Genomic DNA, 9,374 nt, shown 5'->3' with positions numbered 1-9,374 from the left:
GTCTCATTCCTGGGAAGCTGTTCCAAAGAAATAAAAATCTATAGTAGGGTTTCTTAAAAATATATGTACAAAGTTTATTATAGCATTATTCTTACAGCTGTAGTGCTGAAACAAGGTGAATTCTCATAAACAGGGGAATGGTTGAATCAATCTTCATCATAAAATATTAGGTAGCCATTCCAAAGAATGAATTGCAGCGAAACACAGTTCTCTTGGTTAGGACTTGCACGGTGAATTATTGAGTGAGAAAAGCTAGCTGCAGAGATGTGTCATATTGCATTTCTGTAACCAATACTACACACACACACACACACACAAAGTTCATGGTAAAGGGAATTAAAAATAAGCTTATTTTCATGCAAAGTTTTTGTAAATCCATGCATACCAGGTGACTTAAAAAAGTTCATGGGAGGGGCCAGCCTTGTGGCACCATGAGTTAAGCTACCACCTGCAATGCTGCAAAGCCGGCATCCCCTATGAGCAATGGTTTAAACCCCTGCCGCTGCACTGTTGATGCAGCTGCCTGCTAATGTGCCCCCCACATCAGAGACCCGGATGGAATTTCAGGCTCTCCTCTCTGGCCTTTGAGATCATTTAGTGAGTGAACCAGTGGATGCAAGATTCTGCCTCTCTCTCTGTCTCTTTAACTCTGCCCTTCAAGTGAAAAAAAAATAAATCTTTTTTGAAAAAAGTCCATAGGAAATATGAATTAAGAAATGATTACATATGAATTTCAAAAATTTTATGCCACAGTGATCTTACTCTTTAATTCCATTTTCCATGAACTTTTTGAAGTGCTCTTATTTTTGTGAGCATGTGTATCTGTTTATAACGCTAGGTTGTTAGCTCAAGCAACTTGGTGTGATTTAGAAAGGAAAGGAGGAAGAAAGGAGGGAGGGTGGGGAGAAGGGGAGAGAGAGAGAGAGAGAGATAAGGAAGGGGAAGGAAGGAAGGCAGGGAGGGAGGGAGTGAATTATTTAAAAGCCAGCCTGTGATATGATCTCCATTTACTTTCTCCTTATGAAATAGAAAAAAAAAAAAAGGGTCTGGGTGCCCGTAGGAAAGCTTTTAGCTCACTTTTTCATAAGAGCCGGCTTTCCTATCTTACTGATCCTGCAGCCACTGTGTTCCTGTCAGCCATTGCGGCCCACCGGACTGGCACCCTGGGAGGAGTTCTTTTTCCTGTTTCCAGCCTTAAACAAACAGCAGGCCTCCAGGCTTCCTGATTGCCCCATTTCTCAGGTTCCCTTTGTGCCACAGAAAGAGAACACTGTGAGGCCATTTCACCAGGCCTGGCGGTGTAATGAGCCTGCAGTCATTGCACCTGCTCCATATCTTAATGAAACAAAAATACTGAGATCTGTGCAAGTGCACTTCTGAACAGCTAGTTTTCTCTTAATTCCTGCAGTTTGGCACAATAAGAGAAACAGGGCCTGGCACTGTGGTGTAGCAGGTTAAGCCTCTGCCTGTGGCACTGGCATCCCATGTGGTTTCCAGTTTTAGTCCCAGGTGCTCCACATTGTATCCAGCTCTCTGCTGTGGCCTGGGAAAGCAGTAGAAGATGGCCCAAGTCCTTGGACCCCTGCACCCTCATGGGAGACCAGGAAGAAGCTCCTGGCTTCAGATCAGTCCAGCTTTCATCCTGGCAGCCATTAGGGGAGTGAACCAGTGGATGGTAGACCTTTCTCTCTGTCTCTCCCTCACTCTGTAACTCCGCCTCTCAAATAAATAATTTTTTTAAAAAGAGAAACAGCAATCTATGCCTGTAGGCTTTGCAGGATAACTGGACACTGGAAATATCAAAAAAAGCCCAGAGCAAATCTGTAAGCTACAGGCGGGCCAGCTCCTCAGTGGGGAAGCAACAAGAAGCTGTAGGCTGCAGTTGAAGTAGGCAGGCATGCAGGTTAAAATCCATTAGGTTTGTGAGCTGGAAGACCACGTCTTCGCCACGCCCCTGTGTGACCTCACGCCCTACCTGAGACCTTCGCCATGCCCTTGTGTGACCTCATGCCCCTACCTGGCCACACCTGGGCGCCCACCAGCCAATCAGGTTAATTAACCTCTCCCCTTTGGAAGTGGGTTAAAAGCCTGGGACACAGTGTGTCTTCTTTGCCCTGGCCTCTTGCCAGGAGGGGGCTTGCTGTGGTCCTGCACCTCCAGGGCGTGTGGCCTTTGGGCCACCCGCCTTAGGCTTTCTGGTCTAGATGCTCCTCCGCGTGGCTGGTTCCTGGTGCGCAGTATGAACCCCGATTTACCTCTCTCTCTTAGATAAACCTCCCACTCTCCTATGCATCTTTAGCACTAAATAAAAGCCTAAAATGTACCATGCTGCCTCGTTTATTTATGCCGGTATTTAGAATTCTCTAAATATTAGGCAAGAACTCTCTCAGGCTTATTAATATTGGGGATTTATTAATAAGCATATGGTGATAGCATATGGTACCCCAAATTCTGGTAGCACCCCAGATGGGACTTCTGGTCAACTTTAAGGGGCCACATTTTGGTATCTATGTTAGGGGTCATTTCCGACATCACAGTGAGTGTCGTGGGCTTGTCCAGACTACTTCAAATGCAACCTTAGTTTGGTGCAGCAGTTAAGGCATCACTTGGTATTTGCCTTTCCATGTCTGGCTTATTTCACTTAGTGCAATGATTTGTAATTCCATCCATTTTGTTGTAAATATTAGGGTTTCATTTGTTTTTATGACTGAATAGCAGTCTATTGTGCATATAAGCCACATTTCCTTTATCCAATCATTTCTAGATGGACATCTAGATTGATTCATATCTCTGCTATTATAAATAATGATGAAATAAACATGGGAGTGCAGGTATCTCTGTAATATGCTGACTTCATGTCCTTTGGTGACAGTCCCAGGGGTGGGATGGTTGTGTGACGGGTCAGATGGGTCAGAGAGGTCAACAGGCAGCTAAGTTGGTCTTGGTAAACAATGAGGAAAGGGGAGTTCCTCTGAGAGGATACAAAATACCTGCCTTCTCCAGAAGTTACCTTTAGCAAGGTCAAAGTGCCTGTCCCACTCCTGGGGAGCTTCCATTCTCATCATGAAGATAGCAAGGGCGTGGTGATTCCACCCTTCTGATGGTTTTTGTCTTATCATGAGCAAGCTAGACAGGACAGACAAGATTATAAACCCGGACTCTTCATGGGGGTTGTCCCCACCTTCTAACTGTTAGCTGCTGCTCTGTTTTTTTTTTTTTTCTTTCCCCTAAAAAGTGTTTAAAACACTCAGACCCACACAGTTCTGCAGGTTTTGCCTCTCATGGGACCCCTCTCCAGGACACTTTGGCAGGTCTCCAACTTAAATAAACCTTGCTTTTCTCTCTGTCTTGTCTGCATGGAAATTCTTCTTCCAAGTGAGACAAAGAATTGAGGTAATCTTTCTCTGTTGCCGTTGCATCTGTGCCAGTTGGTCATCTAGTGTATCCATTCTTCTAATGTTTTGAGGACTTTCCAGATTGTTTCCTGTTAATGATTGCTTTCTGGCCGGTGCCGTGGCTCAATAGGCTAATCCTTCACCTGCGGCGCCGGCACACCGGGTTCTAGCCCCGGTCAGGGCGCCGGATTCTGTCCTGGTTGCCCTTCTTCCAGGCCAGCTCTCTGCTGTGGCCCAGGAGTGCAGTGGAGGATGGCCCAAGTGCTTGGGCCCTGCACCTGCATGGGAGACCAGGAGAAGCACCTGGCTCCTGGCTTCGGATCAGTGCGGTGCGCCAGCCGCAGCGGCCATTGGAGGGTGAACCAACGGTAAAAGGAAGACCTTTCTCTCTGTCTCTCTCTCTCTCACTGTCCACTCTGCCTGTCAAAAAATTTTTTAAAAAAATGGTTGCTTTTTGTCTTATGTATACACACACACACACACACACACATGTGCACGCACCATATTATTTGGTATATAATTTATAAATATTGTCTTCATTGACTTATACCCCTTGCATAACATACTCTTCATTCTTCATGTTGTTGTCTTTGTCATGAGTCCCTCATTATGTGACATTAACATAATTATTCCTGCTTTCAAAAGAATCAGAAAATAAAAATGAATTTCCTAAGGGTGGGGGCAGGGGGAGACACCATGTTGGAGCACCTGTGTGCAGGTCCCAGCTCTGCTGCTGGTCCCAGCTTCCTGCTGTTACACACCCTGGGAGGCAACAGGTGATGGCTCAAGTACTGGCATCCCTGCCACCCATGTGGGAGGCCAGGGCTGAGTTCCCTGCTCCAGCTTTGGCTTGGCCCAAGCTCAGTGTTGCTGGCATTTGGGGAGCAAATCAATAGATGGGAGATTGTTCTCTCTGTGTTTGTTTCTGGTTTTCAAATATATTTTAAAAAATTAAAATTAAAAAATATTTTTTAAAAAACAAATGCAACCTTCAGGCTAACCTCACTCTTCTGATTTTCTCCTTTCTCACAGGTAATTAGAAACAGAAGCAGCTCACTGAATTATGAGGGTTTCTGACTTACAATGTTCTTCAACTTATTTATAGACTTTATGAGGGTACAAAGAGCTAGAAATCATACTTTGAATTTTGATTGTTAATTTTTTCCTGGATTCACAGTGTGTGGCCCCATCCTCTTTTGGATTCTGGGCAGTGGCAGCTGCCACAGCTCCCAGCGAGCCCTGTAGTCATAAGGGGACACATCCAATGCTTTCCAGTGTGCTGTGAACAAGCTTGGATGTTCACCGTGTTATACGCATTGAACACATTTCAACTTAGAATATTCCTAAGACATCATAACTTATGATGGTTTTATAATGGTATTTTTGATTTGCAATTGGTTTATAAAGATAAGTGTACTTTATAACTTATGCAACCCCTATCATAAGTCAGGCAGTGTCTGTGTTTTGGCACCCACATTAACACGGAGCATGGTGGAGGTTCAGGATGGAGTGGAAGAGAACAAACCTTTTCTATCTTGTCCTTTAGAGAAACAGACTTTGTGAAGTTTCAGGCTTCTGGGAAATTGTGCTTACCGCACTGCTGAGAACTGCTGTATTCCTGCAGAGAGAGGTGATTATGAGAAAGTCATTGCTGGGAGAATGGGCACATTACACAATAATGACAAAAGATTCCCAGGTGGGTTTTGTCACTTTGCATGACCCCCTTCCTTAATCCAAATTTCAGAGATGTTAATGTACCAATAAGAAGAATGGCTACCATGATTTAAATTTGCATAATGATGCCCTGAGCATAAGGCCTCTGGAAATAGCTGGACCTTGAGGTTGTGGAGTCAAAGGGGGCTCAGCGATCATGAGTTCCTTTGCTGAGCTTGACATTAAGCCCCAGAGCCTCCGCATTTATGAGCTCCTGTTTCTGAGAATGTGCAATCAGCACATGTCCGATGTGGTGGGAAGTGGTTATGCTTGAACATGACTACGACCTGGCTAAGGTGTTGGCTGCTGATACGGAGGGTGTCTGCTCAGTGACTCAGGGAAGATTGGGAAGGGGATGGGGGCAAACGATGCTTCCTGTGACCTGGAAATCCCCTCTAAGAGGCTCCTTTCCCGTTTATCCATTTGTTCCCCAATTCCCTCCCTTCAAATCTGTATCTGCGGCTCTGTTTTGAGATCTCAAAACAGTTCCCAGCCCTGTGCTCTGAGTCTCCCTGGTGGAGACCCAGTGATCCCAGAGCAGAATTAACTGAGATTGAGGAGTGGGGAGCTTGTAGCTTCTGTCTCCACAAAGGGCAGTGCGGACAGGGGAAGCAGGCCTTGGAAGTTCATTGCCTGGTTTTTCTCAGCATGAGGGGCATTGCCAGCATTTGCCGTGGGGACGTCCTTTCCTGCAGTTCCAAGACTGCCCTTCCGGGCACAACATTCTTTAGGGTTTTATGGAAACAGCTTCTGATCTTTCTCAATTGGGGTCCTCCCGTTTTGAAGGTGATTGCCCTCTCTGGCCCCCTGTGTGCCTCTCAGGAGGTTCCCCATCCTGGCATGGGGGTGTCCCCAGTGTCACCATTGCCATCCCAGTGCTGGCCAGTGTCTCGGGTTGGGAGGGAACACACTTGACTGTCTTCTCTCCTGTTCCTCTTGAGTCTGTGAATGATCAGGTCACAGCGAAGGGGTGTTCGTTTGACACACGACAGGAGGAATCTAAAAAAGGAAGATGGAGCATAAATAAGCACAAGGCAATGCCCAGGGGGTTTTCAGTGTGGGGAGCAAGGGCAGAAATGTGCTCTCCATCTCATCTGAGTCACCGCTTGTCAAAAAGCCCTCTGTCAAATGGCTAGAATCCCTTGCACTTTACAAAGGCATGAACTTAAACACTTATAATTCACCTTCTCTGTAAAAAACAAAAACAAAAACAAAAACAAAAACAAAAAAAAAACCATCAGTCAATAGGAAGCCACAGCTCCTCTTCTCCTGGGGCAATGGGGACGGTGCTCAGCAAGAGGTGGTGTGAGGGCGTGGTGGGAGCAACTGTCCTGGGTCGAAGGAAGAAGAGCTCATTATTGTATAACCCTAGACAACTTAAAAACATCAGAACAAGGTGAGCATTTGGCCCAGTGGTTATGGTTGGGCCGCTGGCATCCTATGTCAGAGTGCCTGGTTCTGGTACTGGTTCTGCTCCCAGTTCCAGCTTCATGCTAATGCACATGGAGGTAGCAGGTGATGGCTCAAGTAACTGAGTTCCTGGCATCCACCCAGGACATCCAGATCACGCTCTCAGCTTTCAGCTTTGACCCCCAAGTGCATTCTCTGTTTATCTGTGTCTTACTGTTCCTCTCTGGCTCACTCTGCTGCTGAAACAAGCAAATAAAAATAGAAATAAATAAGAATAAAATCTGAGCTACTTTCTTTTTTGTCATGGTGAGCTGGCACAATTCTAAAAATATTTAGTAATAAATAATTCTTCCCTGAATAAATGATTGTTCTAAGTTCTCATCAATTGCTATAGTTACTGCTAAGTTCTGATAAAATGCATGTAAACTTCATTGTTGCATTTTTTATTAACTATTTTTAAATAACATTTGAACCTGCAAGGAAGTTAATCCAGAGACCTCGATGTTTTAGTCAGTCTGGAATGCAAACAGACTTAGTAGCTACCTGGGTTTGTTTCAAGACAAAGGTAGAGTTTTGAATTATTCTACTTTGGTCTGGGCTAAATGCAATTCCAGTTTCCAATCTGTGATTTTTTTAAGCCATAGATTTACATATAATAGTACATAATGATTGTAAAGAGGAAGAATCAGAAATTGAGTTCATTGAATTTTATCCATTCATGTGATCACTTGGAACTTTATTTGTCATGGAATGGCTGGATCTAGGTTCTTACTCTGATCCAGGAAGGAATTAGAAGATGAGACATAGGTACAAGCCAGTAGGAAGCAGATTTACTTGTCTATGAAGCAGAAATGCACACTTAAGAAGTAATGGTGGGCATGGCCAAGAGTGAGCTGCACTCAGCAGGTTTTGGGACCATCCCTTCATGTGACCTGGAGTCGCAAAGGGTGGTGTGTGAGGAGCTGTCACTCAGAAATAGCACCAGGGTGGGGAGGGGCAACAATAACCAACATGGCTGCCAATCGCCTCCAATGACCTTCAAGTCATTATGGTGTCATGATAATAAAATTACCATGGCTGACACTACGACTCCCACCATGTACCTGATATCATGAGATTTCTGAGATTTCCAAAAAGATGTCAGGTACATGATGGGAGTGCTATTTCTGAGTGACAGCTCCTCAGAAGCTCTGATTTACAGCTTCGGGGAAGGTGGGGGAAGGGTTTGGGCAGAGCAGGCAGAGCTGTAGTCAGGCAGAGATGCAGAGAGGCGCTGGTGACCTCAGCTCCTCCTTGTTAGCTACCTCCTTACCTACATCAATTTTTGCTTAACATTTAGAAGTGTGAACAGCATTGAGATACCACTGTACACTCACCACATTAGCTGTCATCTATAAGAACAATACCACATGTTGGTGAGGATATGCTGGTAGGAGCGTAAAACAATGCAGCCGAAATAGTTTGGAAGTTCCTTAGAAAGTAAAACAAAACTATATCACACCATCCAGCAATTCTACTCTTGGACATCTACACAAGAGAGGGAAAACCAACCCTCAGCTTGTCTCCTGGTTATTTCTGGCACATTCTATTGCCAAAGCATATCTCTAATTACAGCTGGCACTTAAAGGGAGAAGAGTTATGTTCCACTTCTTGAAGGGAGAAGGATCAAATAATTTGTGAGCATCCTTTAATTATTTATTTATTATTTTAATTAGAGAGGTAAAGAGAGAGACAAACAGAGAGGACTCCCATCCTCTGGTTCCCTCCCCAAATGCCTGCAATGGCTGGAGGTGGGCCATAGCTAGAGCCAAGACAAAGGAATTCAATTCATGTCTTCCACGTGGGTGGCAGGAATCCAACTGTCAGCACCGCTTCACCACTGCTTCCCAGGGACCGCATTACTGTAGCCCAAGCTAGAAAGAGAACCCAGGCTTGATGTGGGACAAAGTGCCCACCCTCCACCACACCCTTGTAACCAAGTCTCGTGTATTTTTCAGGAGGAGGTTGTTTATGGCTGGAAAGACGCTCTAAGGAAGGAATTGTTTTACTTTCTTTTGATGCCTGTTGACACAATACCATCCATATCAAGCTGAGGCTTATCCCTTCCTTCTCTTCCTTCTTGCCCTAAATGTGCCTTTTTAAAGTCCTATTTTATATTATTATTTTTTTTTTGGCCGCAGTTAGTACATTCTGAACTTCTCAGTATGTTCTGGGCTTCAGGCTTCTTGACACCACTCTTAGAGGTTATTTCCATTTTTAAAAAATTTGTTCTCGGCATTTCGCCCTGTTTCCAAGAAAAAAAGCATAATTCTCATGCCATTAGCTATTGCTAGGGGACCAGGGATGCGCAAGTCTTGATCACCTCTTATTGATCCCACGAGGCTCTGAAGAGTCTGTGTGCAGGAGCAATAGCAGAAAGGACTCAAACGACATCTTTAGTAACAGCTGTGCGACAGTGTGCAGATCACGGTAAAGGGCAAGGGCTCCTACTCTAAACGTAAATCTTAGGTCTGGCGTGCCTGGGCCAGGCATGGGCCAGGAGGGATGGGAGGAGAGAGGGCTGTGTATATTTGAGACTTTCCCATGTGAGGGAGTGCACAGGATTTGGGCCACCTGGCAATTCTATGATCACCTGCAAACAATGCCAGTGCCCTAGGGAATCACATTAGTATCTTTTTGCTCCCCAAGCAGAGCAGTAGGAAGGGCTGGGAAGATGTTGCCCAGATGGGGGCGCCCAGTGTTGTGGCGCAGCAGGTTAAAGCCATAGCCTGCAGCGCCACCTTGCCATATGGGCGCCAGTATGAGTCCGAGTTGCTCCACTTCCGATCCAGCTCCCTGCTAATGCATCTTGGGAAA

The sequence above is a fragment of the Oryctolagus cuniculus genome, chromosome 9 (assembly GCF_964237555.1).
Source record: "Oryctolagus cuniculus chromosome 9, mOryCun1.1, whole genome shotgun sequence".
Classification (NCBI taxonomy): Eukaryota; Metazoa; Chordata; class Mammalia; order Lagomorpha; family Leporidae; genus Oryctolagus; species Oryctolagus cuniculus.
This window is presented reverse-complemented; position numbering follows the sequence as displayed.